This window comes from Asterias rubens, chromosome 22, assembly GCF_902459465.1.
Source record: "Asterias rubens chromosome 22, eAstRub1.3, whole genome shotgun sequence".
In the NCBI taxonomy this organism is placed as follows: domain Eukaryota; kingdom Metazoa; phylum Echinodermata; class Asteroidea; order Forcipulatida; family Asteriidae; genus Asterias; species Asterias rubens.
Genome location: NC_047083.1, coordinates 9256193 through 9278300, shown reverse-complemented (window position 1 = coordinate 9278300; position 22108 = coordinate 9256193). Strand labels below are relative to the sequence as shown.

The window sequence follows — 22108 nt, the reverse complement described above, 5'->3', positions numbered from 1 at the left end:
GTATTGTTATCAAGTTTGTAAATACCTGTAAATTGTAAACTGTAAATTTGTACAAAAAGTTTATCGTCAGTTGTTCGGTGTGTACTTTGTAGTGTAGGTCTTCCACAAAATCACAGCCGTAAATACTTAAAACTGTCGGTTGGTTAATACTGCAGTATACTGGTAGACCGACATCAGTCTATATTCGTTATAAATGTAATGCATTTATCCAGCGATGATTGTTTTGATTTAAATCTTTGATAAAATCACAAGAGGTACACCTCGCATTTTTCTAGAAAATGGAGAAAAATAAATTGATAAATGTGCAAGGGGTAAGCCAAGATGCAGTTTTGTTGCAATTCAAACAAAATTAAAAGAAATCGCAAGGGGCCGTAATAGTTCTTGTTGAAAATGGGCCAAAATTTCATAAAATTGCAGGGGGAAGCCTTACATTTTTGTTGTAAATGGGCAAAACTTTAATGCATAGAGGGGGCTCTAGCAATAGCAATGTAAACAATTAAAGATGCTATGTCAGATTTTTTGCCCCAAACATTAAAAATAGATTTTTTTGAGTGAATGGTATTCCAAAGAGTATCACCCGCTCTAACAAAAAAAAGTTTAACTTTTACTTTTAATGGTCAGGAACCATGACAAAAATTTAAAACGTTCCTTATAAAACACATGAGAATTGGTCACGTGATATATTTTCGGGATCCCGACAAAAACTAATTTTGAGCACTTTATTTCACTGCTACTAATAATTTGCGGACTTTTTTGAGCAATGGCTCAAATGAAAGCTTGTAACTTTCTCAACCCCCATCAAAATACCTATTGAATTTTAAATCAAAATTTTTGGGTCAAATCGGCCAAAAATCTGACATAGCATCTTTAATGTCTTTGTACCTTTTATTTTGTACATTCTATTGTCAAAAAATGTAGATACAGAAGTTTTTGAAATTTTTGTATAATATGATAGCAAAATTTTAATTACATTATTTATTTCTGAGTTCTTATTAGAAAATTAATAACTGGGTATTATGGAACCAGCGGTAAATTACTTTACTGTAATTATGATTAATTTACAGCTATAAATTATATTCTTTAAAGGCACTGGACACGTTTGGTAGTATTGTCAAAGACCAGTATTCTCACTTGATGTATCCCAGCATAATAGTATGCATCAAATAAAAAATAATATTTGAAAATGTTGGCTCAACTGGTCATTGAAGTTGCAAGAGAATAATGAAAGAAAACAAAAACACTTGTTTGCACAAAATTAATTTGTGTGCTTTCAGATACCTAAAACAAAATAATTAAGGTATGAAGTGTTTTAATATTTGAGTGAGAAATAACCTCTTTCTCAGAAACTATGTTACTTCAGAGGGAGTCGTTTCTTACAATGTTTTACATTATCAACAGCTCTCTAAAAAAGACAAGGTCTGAAGTATTTAAATATTTGACTTGTAGCAATTTTTTGATTAATTTTATACTTGGAGAGGTTTGCAGTAACACTAATGTTGAAATCTCTTTTGAGTAGTGTTGGTTCTGGAAATAAATCGGTTGTTGACAAGGCAAGGGTGATTTCTACATGGTGTTACCACAAACCTCTCTTAGTTATACTTCCACCATGCAAAGTTTCAAATCCTTCTATTTAAATAATAACATTTTATTCAGAAAGACAAAATATTTACATGCATATAGATTATAGATCCAAGTCTGCGAATCAAAGAAAACATTTCTCCTTTGATTATTTTGAACCCAAAGAAACAATACTTTTTTATCAGAGGTCACCTCATTGCATCACAAGGGGGTAAGACTTGCATTTTTATTTAGGGTGCGTTCGTTTAACTTCCCAGGGTCGACCCCGGTGTGTGGCGTTTTTTTTTCCAGGACGAGTGTGTGCAGATAATTACCCACGTTCGTCCTAGTAAAAAAATCCGCCACGCACCGGGGTCGACCCAGGGGAGCTAAACGAACGCACCCTTAGAATCAGCACAAACAGAAAGAATTTGCAAGGGGTAAGCCTTTCATATTTTTTGTGGAAAATTTGTCAACACTTGATAAAACAAAAAGGGGTACACCTTGCAGTTTTGTTGAAAATCATCAACAAAGATATCATCAACAAAGATATAGCATTTTTTTTAATCAAAATTGGAAATAAATTTAAGGGGGTAAACCTTACATTTATTGTAAAAAATTAGTCAAAATTCAATAATTCATAGGCCAAAATAAAACGTGTTTAGCGTCCCCGGATGCTTTCTTTGTATAGTTTTTTTTTTTAAACTAAAACGGGATATATATGTATATATATATTTTTTTTTACGATCTGGAAAAAAGAAATATTGAACAAAAATCATCTTCCTCCTTTAAAAAAAAAAAAAAAAAAAAAGAGTGGGGTGCGCTTAATATTACTTTTTTTTTGCTTGCCTTGACCAAAAACAAATAAAACCACTATCAAGTTCAATGTCTTGTCAACGTGTTTGAACAGTATAAAAACCAATGGATATTTTGCAGAAGAAAAAAAAAACAATAGCGGCCATCTTGAAAAGTTAAAAATATAAGGCCCCTCCTCCTTCATTTTTTATCTTCTTAGAAACCCGGACGCTAGACATGTTTTTTTTTTTTTTTACTCGCACTTTGCCTTGCACTTTTTGTGAAAACGGGTTCAACATTTTTGATAAAAAAGGGGGTAGCTTTCACCAAAATAACATAAATTGTAAGGAGTAGGCTTACTGCATGTTTTTGAACATTTTGCAAACCAAAAGGGAGCCTTGCACTTTTGATGACAATCGGCGCAAAAATGTACTAAAATTTTAAATAAAATGCCGGGACATAACCCTTGTTTTGTAAAAAGGCAGAAGAGCAAACTACATCATTTTAGAGCATCAAAAGTTGATAAAATTTCGATTAAAATGCTGGACGTTTGTGGGAATCTGTTTCTCATTCAATTCTTTGCCTAATTTGCGCATATCAATTTATTTATAGCTTATTATTGTTGTACTGGGTCAAGTTAAATAAAACAGAGCATAAAATCGCAACTCAAAATTGTGATTAAAATACTAGACTTAATGTGGTGAGTTCTTTCTTCAGTTTTTGCCTACTTCATAATTATTTTCAAATACCGATATTTCCCCAAATAATAGCTTTGCATCAAATCATACAAAAAGGTACAAGTAGAGCCTACTGCATCTTTGAATTGGCAAAATTTCACAAAATTGCTGGACAGCCAAACGCATTTTTTGTTTGCCTTTTTTCTCCAGAAAATAAAATACCAATCATTATTTCACAAAATATAGATCCAAATGCACTAGAGGTGCCTACTGTATCATAATAATAATGTTTGCTGCATCAAATTAAGCAGAATGTTTCTTCAGTAAACGCCCAAGTTAGTTCAAAAGTAATATGAATAATATTAAATTCTTAGTTCAGGTCGACAAAAACTATTAAATAAAATGTAAATAGCGCCCTCATTCGAGAAGTTACATAATAATTAGTATGGTCCCTAAACTATTTTCATTACGCGGATATTAGTATGAAAAAACGGGCAGGAAGTAGCAAACAACTGGGGACAAGACTGCCTGTATAGAAATTGACTTCTGCTACGAAAACGCATCTTTGTTGTTGTTATGATTTGGACGATTTTGTAGATCAGTATTCCGGTTGCTGACCGTCGTCTGCGAATGCTAATGTCACCATGGGAATATACATCAAATTACAGGGAACAGTCAGCCGGCAAATGGGTGTAAATTTCAGGCAGACCACCAGGCATTTTGAGTAAGATTTGTTTGATTGAATGAACCGCCAAAAGGCGCAATACAGTCTGTCAATGTCATCACTGTCAGTCAGTCAGTGCATAGAGTAAGGGCGGTCAGTGTCAGTCACTGAGTCAGTGATCAGTGCTAAATGGAGAGGTAGAATTTCGTGTCGTTGCATAAAATGATTGAATATGATTATTCCCTGATCAGTATTGATGAATATTCTGATCTAGGTGCTTGTGCTTAAATTCCTGCATACGTTTCCATAGAGTCACTAAATTCTATTTGAGTTTAAAGTGAGTGTCGATTGTTGGCACCACTGTCAGTCACTGGAGACTGGAGTGGTGTGCCAGTTAGTTTTGTACTGGTGTGCAGATGGACCGATTAGTGTACCCCGTAGCTTGTGGTTGTACCCCGTAGCTTGTGGTTGTGCCCCCCCCCCCCCCCCCCGCCTGCCCCCACATTCACACTTGTTCATTTTACCAAACGTATTTTCTCATTTTGAGTGATATAGAGTAGATACTAATTTGTTAGGGCCCTTATTTATTTCAATTTTCAATCTTAAATGAAAAAGTAGACTTGGCAGGGTACAGAAATTGTCCCCTTCCTTCAGTTCAGGCCCTGTTATTTTATATTATGTATGCACACACACCGAGGCAGGGTTAATCCCACGCAAAGTACTGGTGGCAGCTGAACTGAAAACAAACAGTGACCGTTTGATGAGGCATGACCAAGATGAGGGACACTGACTTTAGTTACATCATCAATTTTCACAATTTATTTTCCTTTAAAAAACTTTGGAAGCCACAAACCCTGATTATTTGAGAAACCAGTCTCCATTGGTGGCACATTATATTTATGATTGATCAAAATAAAAATTGTAATTTTTTATTGTGTAGGAGTTGCTACTTAAGGCCTTCAACAAGATCAAGGAGAGCATCTTCACACAGATCCATCCGTCTTATCTGACTTGTAATGCTTCGGAGAGACTGAGACTGAGAGAGTACAATGGACTCACCAAACCTTAACTTGTGAAAGATGGACCTGGTAAGCTTGAGATCAACACCAAGACCACAGATGCCACCCACTGTTTACCCTAGTCTTGTCCTTGGTGTAAATGGAACAAATGACTTTTTTCCCTTTTTGTAAAAGTAACACTGAACTTCTTTTTATTGCCAAACCATCAATATAAAACAATTGACCCCCCCCCCTCTGTCTGGCCAAACTTTAAAAAAAGAAAGTGAAAAGGTTTTGTCCACCTGTGCACTTACCTTTTTCATTATAATGGGAAACATAACTTACTTTTGTTTGGCCCATAGTTTTTGTTTGGCACACTTTGTGTTCTTCTTGCACAGTTGTCTTAGGAAACTATTAAGTTTTTTTTATGAGATTTTATCAGTTTGTTTGAATACAGTGGCTGGTATGTTGTTTGACATTTTACTCTTTGGTCAACTTCTTGAGGTAATAGTGATCTTCTTCTCGTCTTGCATTTTAGGAAACCGAGATATGAAAGACACTTTGCCTGAGTGGATGCATCAGAATGGACTTCACTCAACCTCTGGGCGCTCTTTGGATCCTCGGTGACATCTTCATTGGAAAATACTATTCCAAGTTTGATTGAGTGCAGGTTTTGCTGATGCTGTCAAGGGTGTGGAAAATAAGGCTGAGTAAGAAACCTACTTTGTAATTTGGAAAGAATACTATTTTCGAGTAAGGATGAACAAAAATAAAATCATGTCTTCAATATATCAGAATATTAATGGAAAAATGTTTACTTACCCTTTTTCAGTGTAATGTGAAACAAAACTTTATTTTTGTATAGCCCACCTTTTTTTTTTAAACAAAATGTTGCCCACCCAAATTCAGTGTAACATTATTATGTTTGTTTGGCCCAAAGTATCAAATTAGTGTAATGTGGAAAGTAGACTACCTGTTTGTTTGGTCCAACTGTGAAAAAGAAATCATGTAGGTTTTGCTGATGCTGTCAAGGGTGTAGAAATCAAGGCTACTTTGTGAATTGGAAGGAATCGAATTTTGGATGTTGGGAAAACTGTATAGTTGGGCCAAACAAAAATATAATAATGTTTCCTATTACACTGAACAAGGGTAAAATGTATGTGGCACTGAAGGCTTAAACCACTCAAACACAAAATTCGTCTTTTTTCTCAAACTACCGTACGCGCCTTGTTATTACAGGATACATTAAACATGACTATCTTTTTGTTTGGCCAAATAAAAAAAAATAAAAAAATGTTGCCCATCTGTTATGAAGAACATGACGTTATTGTTATTTGGCCAAATTATTTGATTAGTGTATTGCGCCTTGAGGTATGGAATTATTATTATTATTATTATTATAATATGTAGGAAAAATTGCTACCTCTTTGTTTGGACCAATTTGAAGAAAAAGAAACCATTTTTGCCCATCCACGTTTCTTCCCATTCATGAAAACATAACTATATTTTTATATGGCAAAACTTTGATAACAATTCTAGAAGACATTGCCCACCTGTGTACTTAAACTTTTTTTGCTGTGGAAACATTACTATATATTTGCTTGGCCATAAGTACCTACCAATTTTTCATCAAAGTGGGAAAACATAACTAAATTTTTGTTTGGCTCAACTAAAGCAACAAATTTTGCAAAGTTCAGTGTGAAAAGAAACTTTATTATATTTTTGTTTGGCCCAACTGTGAACAAACTGTTTATTTTTGGTATTATCAGAAAACTAGGCTTTGTCAACTTATTCCTCTTTTGGGGGCACTGTTGATGAACAAAAATATTGCCAACATTTCAAGTCCCGTTTTTTCACTTTAATGGGAAACATGATTTTATTTCACTGGACTCGCAAAATTAAACATTTTGCTGACCCATATTTCCAATGTACGTTAAAGGCCAAATAAAAAAAATACCAGTTGATCGTTCCGGATTTTTCAAAAAGAGGAGGATGAGGGCCTTTTATTTATTATTATAATTTTTTTAAATTTCCAAGATGGCCGCTTAGTATTTCAAATCAAACAGGCCACAAATTCTTCAGATTAACCCACCAAACTTATTTTATTGTTGCATGAGGACCCGTGTTACAGGCACTAAAAAGATTTGCTGATGGTAGGGAAAAGCTCCTAGGCCAGTCCTTTTGAAATGATGCATTTCAAACACACAAAAAAACATTACATTTTTTTAATACAAAATTCGAGGGAAAAAAAAAAGGGAAAAAAAGGATGCGGCCCCCCAAAAGGTCTAGCGGGCGAAGACGATCAACTGGTATTTTATTTGGCCTAAGCAGAACAATCATTGAGCTCAAGTGTGACCACTAATTATTCGTTGAAAATTTTAACAAGATTTAAACCTAATGATTGGCATAACTTGACACCGAAACAAAGGCGGTTAAATGCTTTGTTTATCTTAAAGGCACTGGACACTATTGGTAATTACTCAAGATAATTGTTAGCATAAAACATTGTGAGAAACGGCTTCCTCTGAAATATCGTAGTTTTTGAGAAAGAAGTAATTTCTCAGCAAAATAGAGAAATTGCTTTTGAGAATTGCTTTTGAGACCTCACGCGTGAGGTCTCGAAATCAAGCATCTGAAAGCACACAACTTCATGTGACAGGGTGTTTTTTTCTTTCATTATTCTCTCCCAACTTCAACGACCAATTGAGTTCAAATTTTCACAGGTTTGTTTATTTGTGCATGTTAAGATTCACCAAGTGAGAAGACTGGTCTTTGACAATATTTTACCAAAAGTGTCCATCCAGTGCCACTAAAGGTTTTGATACAGGATTCCAGGATAAAAAAGGTCATCTTTTAAATTTAGTTTGAAAACATACTGATTTTGAAGAAACATGTCTGACAAACATCTGGGAAGTTCTACATAGTTGATTTGGGTCTGTTACCCCTACAATTAAAGGCAGTGGACACTATTGGTAATTACTCAAAATAATTAAAATCTTTCTTGGTGATGAGCAATGGGGAGAGGTTGATGGTATAAAACATTGTGAGAAACCGCTCCTTCTGAAGTGCCATATTTTTCGAGAAAGAACTAATTTTCCACGAATTTGATTTCGAGACATCAGATTTAGAACTTGAGGTCTCGAAATCAACCATCTAATCGCACACAACTTTGTGTGACAAGGGTGTTTTTTCTTTCATTATTATCTCGCAACTTCGATGACAGATTGAGCTCAAATTTTCACAGGCTTGTTATTTTATGCATATGTTCAGATACACCAAGTATGAAAGCTAGTTTTTGACAATTACCAATAGTGTCCACTGCCTTTAAGCAATTATGTGTTTGCATGCTGGAAATAATGTTTAGCAGTAAACTGAAAACCTAGAGGACAAACTTCTGTAATGTTGGAATTAGAAATCAGAGTATTTAATTTTTGAAATTCGGAGGCAGGACAATTTACCGAGAGGATAAATATATATATAATATATGTGGAAAAAAAATACCTTACATTTTGACTTTAAAAATTAAATATCGATACTTAATTTGTAATGTCAAAATTTAAGTCATTTTTTATTTCGTTCACTTTAATTGTGAGTTTTCAATCTTTGTGGCCTCTATGTAGAGCCATCCTTGTTTAATAGATTGTCTTACTCGTAAACTTACTTTTTTGTAGCTCTCTTACCAGCGCATTGTATCTTGTAAAATGCGCTTTATTAGTCTTGTTTATTATTATTATTATTAATATTACTGTACTACTTTATTGTGAGTTTTATCACGTAATTTATTTGTCACAAAGTTATATTTTTACAAATAATTTGTATTAAAACTTGTCTAATATTATTATTAATTTTTTTCATTATTTTTTATATATGTTCCAATAAAAAATGAATTTAATAAAAGAAAGTGTGCCAGGTGTTCTTTTCTTTAATAATCGTCTTTGTTTTAAAGTTTATTATATTTTAAACTGGTAGGTTAAAATATTTGGGCTTAATTATAGAAGCTATGAAAGGGTAAACTTTAATTACACTAATTTGGACTCCTAAAATAACTGATTGGCAAAAACGTTTTTTTTTTATCATTAACAACAGCAACAAGTTTTTTTATTACACACTGGACAATTTTGACCAACAGAGGGGGCTATTTAATTTATTTAATTATTTATTCCCGTAAATATATAGCGCAATGCTTTACGTACGTGGTTGTGTAATATTCATCACTCCAAAAAATGTATGATCTGTACAGTCATCGTTGTGGCCTAGTGGTTAAGGTTACAGTTTCGCGAGGACAAGATGAGAGGTTCGAGCCCCGGCACGGACCATGAGGTAAGCGAAATAAAGAAATAACCCACGTTTCTTCCACAGGAACATGTACAGGTCTTGACGCACGGAGAGGAGACGCAGCAGCAGGAGACACCACGGCGGCGGAACCACGAGGAGGGGACGACACCGGGACCAGAGAGAGAGGGGGAGGCGGCACCGGGGAGAGAGGGTGAAGGGGAGGCAAGATTTTTTCAAGAAAAATTTCATTTTTGGGAAAAAAAAAAAAAAAAAAAAGACCGTTAATTTTTTTTTTAACGGTCTATGAAAAAATTAAAATCGCCTGAAACGCACGCTCGTTAATTTTGGTGAAAAAAGTTGTTAGAAAAGTTTTTTTTACAAAAAACTTACATTTTTTACGCATTTTTGGTAAATCATTTTCTTAAAATCGCTTGAAACGTACGCTCGTTAATTTTGGTGCAAATTGGTGAAAAAAAAAAAAATTCTAAGTGCAAAAGTCATGAAAATCGAAAAAGACTTACGATTTACATCACTAAAACGTCCCCAAAATACTGCTAAACACCTTTACACTGCTTACACCGTTGTATTACATCAATCCAAACATTTACTCTTCAAAATTCATCCAAAATGTACAACTTTACTCAAAAAACGGCCTTTAAATGCAACTTAATTGGCTTTAACAATGTGTATATTATACTAAGCCTATGTAGCATACTACACCTATACTACACCTAACGCATTTTCGTACATCGATATTTCCAATTCTTGTACCTTTTTTACCAATTCTATGACAATTAAAACAGTTAACATACATTGCGATTCAAAAACAACTCATTTTCAACGAAAAAAACTATGAAAACGAACACTTATTCACGTACATTTTCTCAATAAATATTCAAAGAAAAAATAGTCAGACACCCATCACTACCTGTATTACCACTTCTTACAGACTGGGAACTAGACATAGACGGTTGCCATATGTAAACAACATGTCCTGAGCATTTGAGTACAAAGTACACAATCTTTGAGCATCTAAAACTCTACCAAAGGATCTCTAACTGTGAGTAATTTACAAGATTCATAACAATATTGAGTAGCCAAGTTGTTTACAACGTATGTGGAGTAACCAGAGATTGGGGAGGGAGGGGCAGAGGTGGCAAGTGGGGGCAAAGACATCATTTTACAGTACACCATCTTGGGGCAAAGACATCATTTTACACGATCTTTGAGCATCTAAAACTCTACCAAAGGATCTCTAACTGTGAGTAATTTACAAGATTCATAACAATATTGAGTAGCCAAGTTGTTTACAACGTTTGTGGTGTGGGCAGGGAGGGAGGGGGTGGCAAGTGGGGGGCAAAGACATCATACACGATCTTTGAGCACCTAAAACTCTAAAGGATGTTTACAAGATTCATAACAATATTATGTAGCCAAGTTGTTTGGGGTGGGAGGGGGCCTAGTAGTGATGAGAGCAGTTGTCTCTCGCAAAGCAGATTGCAAGATGGTTACGCGAGAGCTGTTTCACTATTACCGCAACCGACATTTTAACGACAATTGTCCCCAAGTTTGTCTCATGTTGCGAAAGTTTGAGGGCCCCCTCTTGTTACATAACTTATTTTAAACCACGACAAACTAATTGCACCTTTTCATCTCCACATGTAGGCAAACACACAAAATTAAAGGGCGCTGTAAGTTTATTAATGTTAATAATAGTAATAATAGTGGCTACTTAGAAAGCGCTCATATTCATCACTCAGAGATGCTGAATGCGCATCAACATTCAGTATTTTCCTTTTAGGTGTTGTGTAGTAATATGCAGCCAATCCGACCAAGAATACTTGGGGCGAACCCCTTCTCTTTTTGATATTAAAGTGCACCGGTCAGGTTCTTTCACGTGCATTACAAAGCACACAGAACCAACGTTTTAACATGTCCCCCCCCCCCCATCCGAAGGACACATCAGTAATGGTTAAGTGCCCTGCTTAAGGCAACGAGTGTCACGACCGGAAATTGAACCCACACTATGCTGTATAGAAACATCAACAGAGATTCAGTCCGTAGTCCGTAGTCTGCTTATAAATGTTACAAATTAATAGGCAATGTGTGTATTTAAGGATCAGACACTTACTCTTGCTTTAGAACACAAGTGTTTTGCGCGGGACTCGTACACACACTCTGCTGAATAGAAACAGCGACAGAGCTCGAGTCCGATATTCTTACATGTATCAACTCGACTACATATCAATAATGGTTAAGTGTCTTACTTTAGAACACAAGTGTCTTGACCGGGACTCGAACCCACACTCTGCTGAATAGAAACAGCAACAGAGCTCGAGTCCGGTGTTCTTATCCATTCGGCTCTGTGTTAAGTGTCTTGCTTTAGGACACAAGTGTCTTGACCGGGACTCGAACCCACACTCTGCTGAATAGAAACAGCAACAGAGCTTGAGTCTGGTGTTCTTATCCATTCAACTACGTATCAATAATGGTTAAGTGTCTTGCTTTAGAACACAAGTGTCTTGACCGGGACTCGAACCCACACTCTGCTGAATAGAAACAGCAACAGAGCTCGAGTCCGCTGTTCTTATCCATTCGGCTCTGTGTTAAGTGTCTTGCTTTAGGACACAAGTGTCTTGACCGGGACTCGAACCCACACTCTGCTGAATAGAAACAGTAACAGAGCTTGAGTCTGGTGTTCTTATCCATTCAACTACGTATCAATAATGGTTAAGTGTCTTGCTTTAGAACACAAGTGTCTTGACCAGGACTTGAACCCACACTCTGCTGTTCAAACAGCAACAGAGCTTGAGTCCGGTGTTCTAATATTCGCTCGGCTCCAAAGTATCACCATCAACAACAAAACTGATGCGTTTTAATCTGAAAGTTCATGGAGTATTAAGTTTCAGATAGTTAATTCTCTCTGAATAAATGAGAGTAAAATTCTGATCCAATAACAAGTTTGTTCTGAAAAGGACCAGTGTAGTTACAACAACTTGACATTGGTGATCAATCAGTTTAAAAGTTTAAATACCATTACTAAATATTAATACATTCTCTGCTTTATAATTGTTACAGAATAGGCAATGTGTATAAGGATAAATGCTTACTGGTGATCAAAAACACTAATCGTCTTATAATTTAAAATAATTTCAGGTTGAAACAAGAACTGGCACCCAAAGCAAACATTGTGAGGAAGACCGCTAACAAAGGGCTGGATGACTCAGTTGTGTGCCGGCATAATTTATCCGTAAGTACTTCTGCTCTAGTCAGTTTGTCTTGTTGTTCAACAACAAATTATTTACAATTTACACTGCCAGTTTCCCTTTTGGTTAACACTTGATGAAATCTAAACACAAATCTTAATACCAACAATTGATACTTTTGTTTGTCACTTTTAACTTTTTCTTTCTAGAAGTGCCATTGAAGTGAAAGTGTGAACGGTACAAAATCTTAGACTTGAAAATAATTGTTGACATTTTAACGGTTGAGCGGGTTGGTGTGTAAATCTAAACTAGACAAACTTGATGTGGTCTTTGACAAAGCTACACCACACACCCATACCTGTGAGCCACTTTTGAAAGCATCACATAGATACATTATTGTATACTACACTTTACTATTAATTAATTGTTTTCCCAATTATTTTACAGATGTGTGCTGGCAGAAGGACTTCAGGAGAAGTACTCCAGGCAGAAACTCCTCGGCAATTATCTTTACTTGGCACCGCTATGAAAAAGCTGAGCTGGAGAGTTTAATCAACCCCCAAATTTATTGGTCTTTTTTTAGGAAAGTTACACTCGCCAAGAGGATCGGTTAAGACACAATCATTGAGTAAGAGTAATTCCAGCAACACTTTGTATTGCAGCTTAGCATTAGTACAAGAAATATGGAAATGGCAATTTGTTTTGTGCTTTCTGCTCATAAGTTGATTGTTGTACGCTTTGCCAGCAATGGCACAAGTAACTTTAAATATTCTTCTGCCAGCACCAATTAATAACTACCTTACATCAACAGTCTCAATAAAAGGACTGATTATAAGTAAAGGTCTGTTTACAAAGTGTAAGACTTCATCAAATTTTCCTCATGGCTTTTTTGCACAATTTATTTGGATTGTAAAACATTTTCAGAGGAAGTGTGTTTGAGTCTAAAGCACAATATTGTAGGGGACCTGGGACTAGCGGAGAACATGGCCGGGGATGGATCGGGGTGATAGTCCGAACCATGCCCCCCTCTACTGTCGCACTGGGCAGGGACTTGTTTTTAGTACATCCCTGGCTTTCTCCAGGGCATGGACTAAAATACGTGCGAAAGTTCCATGTCCAACGAGGCATTTTATAGCCAACCACTTTGAGGCAACATGCAAGAAGAAAAAAACATTGCCATCTGATCTTTTACAAAAATTTCTTATGGGTTTAGTGAACCCATTTTTGAAAAAGTACTTTGATGTCAAAGTGTTTTTGTTTGTGTGCACTGCAGCAGTCGACTCAAAATTGCCGACAAATTGACTTGTGTGACAAGGCCCTTTAAGTATCATCATGATGAAGTCATTGTGTATTTGTAAACAGACCTTTTTACAATTCATAAACAAAACAAAAAAAGCCTACCTTAATATCCTAGTTTTGAATAATTCACAGAGTTGAAGTACGAGAAGCTTGTAGTAGAGAGATGATGAAGTGTTTGAAGTCATAATGAAGCTGCAATCTAAGTGTTCTCATCAAAGCCCTTGCACAATCTCTTGTGAGGAAACTGCTGCTCCTCATCATCTTAATGAACCTGTAAACAGAAATCAAAGAATCAAGAATTGTATGAATTATAAGAGCCACTGATCAAATTTGATCTTAGTTTTCTCATGGAGCTATTTATTATACTATTTTTTAACTATAATGGCAATATTATAACAGTTTCCTATCCCATAGGGCCTAAGTGAGCAGCTAAAATTAAACTAATAGTCTCTGAAGTAGAATTGTTTTTTAAAAGTAAAAACATTGTCTAATAAAAAAAGGGGTTTACTTAGCTGTACTTTTAAAGTTTGTTTTATGAAAGTTTTTGCTCTTGTAACAGTTCACTTTTGACTATTGAAATAAAAAATAAAATGAAATTGAGAAGAAAGCCTCTGAGCTGTTCATTTGTTTCACAACATTATTTAATAACTGGAACTGAAACACATCTTGGGGCGGTTAAAGGTGGAAAAGGGGAGGTTGGGATGGAAGTACGTGGGCTAATAATAGCAGGGGTACATCTTGTGGGCGGTTCAAGATGGATATAAAAGAGAGGTTGGGATGGATTGTAATACTTGGTAAAAGGGTACAGCTTGGGGCGGTTCAAGAATGACAGAAAAGGGGGAGTTTGGGATGGAAGTACAAGGCTAATAATGGGGTATATCTTGGGGGGCGGGAGGGTATTCAAGAATAACAGAAAAGTGGGAGGTTGGGAAGGAAGTACTAGGCTAACAGTAGAAGGGGTATATCTTGGGGGCGGTTCAAGATGGACAGAAAAGGGGGAGGTTGGGATGGAAGTACAAGACTAATAGTAGAAGGGGTATTTCTTGGGGGCGGTTCAAGATGGAAAGAAAAGGGGGAGGTTGGGATGGACTGTACAATGCCAGTCGTAAAAAGTGTTACGTCTCGGGGGTGGATCCAGATGGAAAGAAAAGGATGAGGTTGAGATGGAAGTACAAGGTAGGGTGTATTTCTTGGGGGCGGTTTAAGATGGACAAAAAAGGGTGAGGTTTTGTTGATGAGAGTACAATAATAGTAAGTCCCAGAAGGGGGTACGTCTTGGAGGCGGTTCAAGATTGGAGGAAAGGGATGGCTGGGATGGATTGTACAAGGCTAAAGTAGAATATTTTCAGTGCGGCGGTTCTAGATGGACTGAAAAGAGGGAGGTTGGGACGGAGTTACAAGGCTAATAATAACACTAGGAGGGGTATATCTTGGGGGCGGTTTCAGATTGACAAAAAGGGGAGGTTGGGATGGATGTGTAAGGCTAACGTATTGGGGCAGTTAAACAAAAAACTAAAATGGGGAGGTTGTAATAAATGTACAGTCTTGGGTAACATTGTAACAATCAAATTTATTGACAAGCAGAAGATTTAATTGTAACTCACCATGTAGTATCCTATTTGCAGTAATTCCAAGAGGTGGAGCGCATAGTTTAAACTTTCATCTGTTGAGGACTTCTTGCTCTGATGGTTGGTGATGACTAAAACCGTGTCTTATGGAAAGATGTACACAGTGGCGAGGTTTCTTCAAGGGGTTCCTACAGTGGGGAAAACAAACAACAACAGTTTGAATTAAAAGTGGTTACATTTTGGAAAAGTTGAAAACTTCTTGCATTATGACGTCAAAAATGGTCAAACAGCGTCTCATTGAGCCACATGATGAGGTATTTTAGGAAACTTCAACCTAAGTTGTAATTGGCTGATATAGCTAGGTAGTTGTGTGTGGTGCCCCACAAACGTGCAACGCTTGATGTAAGGCAAAGGGGTTGTACAGAAACATAAGAAAGTGTGACAGTGAGTGTCAACAGAAATCAGACAATCAGTGTCAACAGAAATCAGACAATCAATGCCAAAAACAATAATATCAACAACAAGCAAGGTCGCAAGGAAGCAGTAGTACGTATGCTAAGTTGCTATGGTCCTCATTCATGGTGCCTAGAGGTTTGGGGCTAACCTGTTAGTACCCATTACTGTTAGTACCCACGACTTTAACACTATCACAATTGCTAATGATCCGTCCATGTTATTAAAGTACAAAGTACAGTTACAACAACAGTGTACTGTACGACAGCAATGTAAACAAACTCCAATCCAAGCATTGTTGCAAACCAAACGGATGATCTGAACGGGCAAAACTATTAATTCAACTAATTTCTAAACTATAAAAAGGGTGCTACCTGTGCCCCACGGCATCTACAGAATCTACCAGCTATTTCCAGACGCCCAAATCAATATACTAAACAAACAAATCGTTACTTACCGATGTTTTGTGATGACAACTTTTTGCTAAAATCATCGTGTGAGCAGACGACATGTTACTCATACATAGCAAATCCTCAATAACGCTGAGGGCGCTGTCTTCATTTTCCGTCAATATTTTTTCGACGGAGAGGGCGCTGTCGTCAAAAATCGTGTAACTATTTTTTTCAAGTGAAAGAGGGCGCTTTGTTCCCGGAAGTTGCTCACGTGCACTGCATAACCTTCGTAAACATGTCGTCTGCTCGTCATGATGGGTTTACTTTTTATAACCAAAATGTTTCATCTTAAAATATCGGTAAGTAAGGATTTGTTAGTTTAGTGTGTTGATTAACTCGTCTGGAAATAGCTGGTAGATTCTTGTTGTGTATCTTACAATGCAAAGGGGAGTACGATCGAATAGACCCGGCCATAGAGTTACGAATACATTTTGTTTTCCTCTACGACGTACTAGCAATAGCACAGACTAGGAATCAGGATTCATTGGGAAGTTGCCCTTCCACCAAAGCCAGAGGAAGATTGCTGTTCCCCTTTCAAGAGCAAAGTTCATGGCTTGTAACTTTTTTGTACCTCTGTACTTGCTTTGACCCATACATAGGAGACCAGTGTTTACCACGTTCTGAATAGACCACCCAGTTTAAATGAAAACAACTGGTCACCACTTTTTCACTCAATCAATAGTCAAATGTTGTGTATGTTTTTCCCACTGTAGAGTGTTGTTGAAGTAACCTCGCTCGTCGCTGTGAACATCATTTCAAAAGACACTGTCCATGAAATTGCTGCAAATACTGGTGAGTTACAAGTTAATTTTCTTCTTGGATAATTTGATTGTTACATGTTACCCAATCTACTACCTGCGTGTACTTTAATCCCAACCTCCCCTTTTTCTTTCCATCTTGAACCGCCCCCAAAATAAACCCCTTCTACTATTTAGCCTTGTACCTCCATCCCAACCTCCCCCTTTTCTGGCATTCTTGAACCGCCCCCAAAATAGACCCCCTTCTACCATTAGCCTTGTACTTACTTCCATCACAACCTCCCCCTTTTCTGTTATTCTTGAACCGCCCCAAAAATAAACCCCTTCTTTTATTAGCCTTGTACTTCCATCCCAACCTCCCCTTTTTCTTTTATTCTTGAACGGCCCCCAAAATAAACCCCCTTCTATTATTAGCCCGTACTTACTTCCATCCCAACCTCCCCCTTTCTGTTATTCTTGAACCGCTCCCAAGATTACCCCTTCAACTTTTAGGCCAAATATAAAAAATAAAAAAAATGTTTATCGTCCTGCGTTTTTGAAAAAAGGAAGGAGGGCCTTTCTACTTTTTTTTCAAAATTGCCGCCTGACACTTTTTTAAAGACACCCAGGCTATTATCTCAAAATTTATTTTCCTCATTAAGGTTTTTTATTTGGCTTTAGCCTTATACATCCATCCCGATCCCCTCTTTTCTGTCCATCTTAAACCACCCCCAAGACGTCCCCGTTCCAACCCCTCTACCATTTGTCTACTATTAGCCTAATACAATCCATCCCAACCCCCTCTTTTCTGTTCATCTTAAACCGCCCCCAAGATGTACCCCCTTCCAACCCCCCTTTCTTTCCATCTTGAACCGCCCCCAAGATATACCCCTTCTACTATTAGCCTAATACAATCCATCCCAACCCCCTCTTTTCTCTCCATCTAGAACCGCCCCCAAAATGTACCCCCTTCCAACCTCCCCTTTTCCATCCATCTTGAACCGCCCCCAAGATATACCCCTTCTATTATTAGCCTTGTACTTCCATCCCAACCTCCCCCTTTTCTTTATTTTGTAACCGCCCCCAAGATGTACCCCATTTTATTACCAACCTACATGTCCCACTTATTAAATAATGTTGTGAAACAAGTTAACAACTCAAAGGTTTTCTGCTCAATTCCATTTTAGTTTTTTATTTACTTCAATAATCAAAAGTGATGTTACAAGAGGAAACACTTTCATAAAACAAACTTAATAGACATTAGTTGGCTAAACTTGTGAACGATTCTACTTCAGAGACTATTGGTTTAAATTTAGCTGGTTTCTATTGGGATATGAAATTGTTTATAACATTGTAGCCTATACAGATTAAAAATAGTATAATAAATAGACCAGTACACTATTTGTTTGAAACCAAGGTTAAATTTAGATACAGACTGTCAAATTTGATTAATGGCTCTTATAATTCATACAATTTGTTATTCTTGTATTCCTGTGTAGAGGTTCATTAAGATGATGAGGAGCAGCAGTTTCTTCACAAGAGATGCAAAAGGGCTTTGATGAGAACACTTAGATTGCAACTTCATCATGACTTCAAACACTTCATCATCTCTCTACTACAAGCTTCTCCTACTTCAACTCTGTGAATTATTCAAAACTAGGATATTAAGGTAGGCTTTTTGTTTTGTTTATGAATTGTAAAAAGGTCTGTTTACAAATACACACTTTGACAGGGCTTCATCATCAAGATACTTAAATGGCCTTGACATACAAGTCAATTTGTCGGCAACTTTGAGTCGTCAAACGCTGCAGTGCACACAAACAAAACAGTTTGATATCAAAGTCCTTTTTCAAATAATGGTTTCACCAAACCCTACATGTAAAAACTCAGATGGCAATATTTTTTTCTTCTTGGGTATTGCCTGAAAGTGGTTGGCTCTAAATTGCCCCGTGGGACATGGATCGCTTGCATTTATTGTAGTCCAGGCCCCAGGGGAAAGCAAGGGATGTACAAAAAACAAGTCCCTGCTTGGTGAGGCAGTAGCGGGGCCTGGCTTGGATTAATTTTACCCTGGGCCAATTCCCTGATCCATCCCCGGCCATGTTCTCCGCTAGTTCTAGGCCTCCTACAATATTGTGCTTTAGACTCAAACACACTTCCTCTGAAAATGTTTTAAAATACAAATAAAGTGTGCAAAAAAGCAATGAGGTAAATTTGTTGAAGTCTTACATTTTGTAAACAGACCTTTACTTATAATCAGTCTTTTAATTGAGACTGTTGATGTAAGGTACATACTAATTGGTGCTGGCAGAAGAATATTTAAAGTTACTTGTGCCATTGCTGGCAAAGCGTACAACCATCAACTTATGAGCAGAAAGCACAAAACAAATTGCCATTTCCATATTTCTTGTACTAATGCTAAGCTGCAATACAAAGTGTTGAGCTGGAATTACTCTTACTCAAGTATTGTGTCTTAACCGATCCTCTTGGCGAGTGTAACTTTACTACAAAGACCAATAAATTTGGTGGTTGATTGAACTCTCCAGCTCAGCTTTTTCATAGCGGTGCCAAGTAAAGATAGTTGCTGAGGAGTTTCTGCCTGGAGTACTTCTCCTGAAGTCCTTCTGCCAGCACACATCTGTAAAATAATTGGGAAAACAATTAATTAGTAAAGTGAAGTATACAATAATGAATCTATGTGATGCTTTCAAAAGTGGCTCACAGGTATGGGTGTGTGGTGTAGCTTTGTCAAAGACCACATCAAGTTTGTCTAGTTTAGATTTACACACCAACCCAGCTCAATCGTTTAAAATGTCAACAAATTATTTTCAAGTTTAAGATTTTGTACCATTCACACTTTCACTTCAACAGCACTTCTAGAAAGAAAAAGTTGAAAGTGACGAACAATAGTATCGATTGTTGGTATTAAGATTTGAGTTTAGATTTTATCAAGTGTTAACCACAAGGGAAACTTACTAACTGGCAGTGTAAATAAACTGTAAATAATTTGTTGTTGAACAACAAGACAAACTGACTAAAGCAAAAGTACTTACGGATAAATTATGCCGCCACACAATCGAGTCATCCAGCCCTTTGTTGGCGGTCTCCCTCAAAATGTTTGCTTTGGGTGCCAGTTCTTGTTTCAACCTGAAATTATTTTAAATTATAAGGCGATTAGTGTTTTTGATCACCAGTAAGCATTTATCCCAAATACACATTGCCTATTCTGTAACAATTATAAAGCAGAGAATGTATTAATATTTAGTAATGGTATTTAGATTTTTTGGATCAGAGTTTTACTTGTGACAATTCCAACTTCATTTTTTTGTGAAATCAGTCAACACACAAACAACCAACTTTGAATTTGAATGACCCAGAAACGCTAACATATCGAGCTTATATTGATTGCGGCAATCAACACACAAGCAAGAATGATTTATTTCTGAGGGAGGTAACAATCTGAAACTTAATACCCGTGAACTTTCATATTAAAACAAATCAGTTTCGTTGTTGATGTTGATACATTGTAGCCGAGCGAATAAGAACAACGGACTCGAGCTCCGTTGATGTTTCTATTCAGCAGATGGTGGGTTCGAGTCGCGGAGGTGACACTTGTTGATTATTGATTCATCCTTTGGACGGGGGGACGTTAAGCCCTTGGTTCTGTGTGTTGTGTAATGCATTCAAAAGAACTCAGCACATTATTGAAAAGAGAAAGGGTTCGCTCCAATATTCCTGGTCTGATTGGCTGCATAATGGGTGTGTTTGATTAGTTTCCCTGTGTCGACCCTGACGAGAGCTTAAAAAACCATCACTCGCCCTCTCGTAGTGACGTCATGCACCAAAGTGACTCGTTCCACAAGCAGGGCACTCGGGTGAGCCCCTGGAATGATATTAATTTTGGTTTTTACCCATACACCGATGTGTGTTAGCACTGTATACTCAGTACTCTCCCGAGTCCTGTGAAAAAAATATCACAGGCATGTTACTCGGGTGGGATTCGAACCCACGTCCCTTGCAATTCTAGAGCAGTGTCTTACCAATTTAGACTACCGAGGTTGCCTGGTAGCTAGAGGCAGTTTGAATCCTATGTTTTGGCAGCGGGTACCGCAACGATATATAATAGATGTTAAATGGAATGATGTTAAAGCTATTTGAACTCACCGGGGGCAAACCGGGATCGACCCAGGGAAGCTAAACGATCGCAACTATTGAATCGCAGCACAATGTTTAGGAATTGTCTCACATCTAAAGCTCCGCAATACCTAACAGGAAAATACTGAATGTTGGCACAGTTTGAGCATCACTGAGTGTTGGATATGAGCGCTATAGCTGGGGTATAGGAAGCCACTTTTGAAACCATTTAAAAACTTAGAGTGCCCTTTCATTTTTGTGTGTTTGCCTTCATGTAGAGATGAAAAGGTGCAATTTTTGTCATAGTTTAAAATAAGTGGCGTAACCAGAGGGGGCCCTCAAACTTTCCCAAACATAAGACAAACTTGGGGACAATTGTCGTTAAAATGTCTGTTGCGGTGATAGAGAAACAGCTTTCGCATAACCATCTTGCAATCTGCTTTGCGAGAGACTAACTGCTCTCATCACTACTGCTTTTTTAATGACAAGTTAAAATGAAATATTCTCTGAAATGATGTCTTTGCCCCACTTGCCCCTCTCTCCCCAAACAACTTGGCTACATAATATTGTTATGAATCTTGTAAACATATAGAAATCCTTTGGTAGAGTTTTAGATGCTCAAAGATCGTGTATGATGTATTTGCCCCCCCCCCCCCCCCCCCCCCCCCCCACTTGCCACCCCCTCCCTCCCCAATCTCTGGTCACACCACAAACTTGTAAACAACTTGGCCACTCAATATTGTTATGAATCTTGTAAATTACTCACAGATAGAAATCCTTTGGTAACGTTTCAGATGCCCAAAGATCGTGTAAAATGATGTCTTTGCCCCAAGATGGTGTAACTGTAAAATGATATCGTTGACTCCACTTGCCACCCTCCCCCCTCCCTCCCCAGTCTCTGGTTAATCCACAAACGTTGTAAACAACTTGGCTACTCAATATTGTTATGAATCTTGTAAATTACTTACAGTTAGAATTCCTTTGGTTGAGTTTTAGATGCTCAAAGATCGTGTAAAATGATGTCTTTGCCCCAAGATGGTGTAACTGTAAAATGATGTATTTGCCCCCACTTGCCACCCCTTCCCCCTCCCTCCCCAATCTCTGGTTACTCCACAAACGTTGTAAACAACTTGGCTACTCAATATTGTTATGAATCTTGAAAATTACTCACAGTTAGAGATCCTTTGGTAGAGTTTTAGATGCTCAAAGATCGTGTACTTTGTACTCAAATGCTCAGGACATGTTGTTTACATATGGCAACCGTCTATGTCTAGTTCCCAGTCTCTAAGAAGT

At 37.3% G+C, this 22108-nt stretch overlaps 2 long non-coding RNA genes across 2 annotated transcripts; both read left to right on the top strand.

The window, feature by feature from the left end:
- Positions 1–3594: 3594 nt before the first annotated feature.
- LOC117304947 lies at positions 3595–5813 on the top strand. Its single transcript, XR_004520632.1, has 3 exons — positions 3595–3753; positions 4634–4781; positions 5230–5813. It is a non-coding gene; the product is annotated as an uncharacterized LOC117304947 (long non-coding RNA).
- Positions 5814–8889: 3076 nt separating this feature from the next.
- LOC117305209 lies at positions 8890–14052 on the top strand. The gene is made up of 3 exons (XR_004520652.1): positions 8890–9011; positions 12123–12216; positions 12620–14052. It is a non-coding gene; the product is annotated as an uncharacterized LOC117305209 (long non-coding RNA).
- The last annotated feature ends 8056 nt before the right edge of the window (positions 14053–22108 follow it).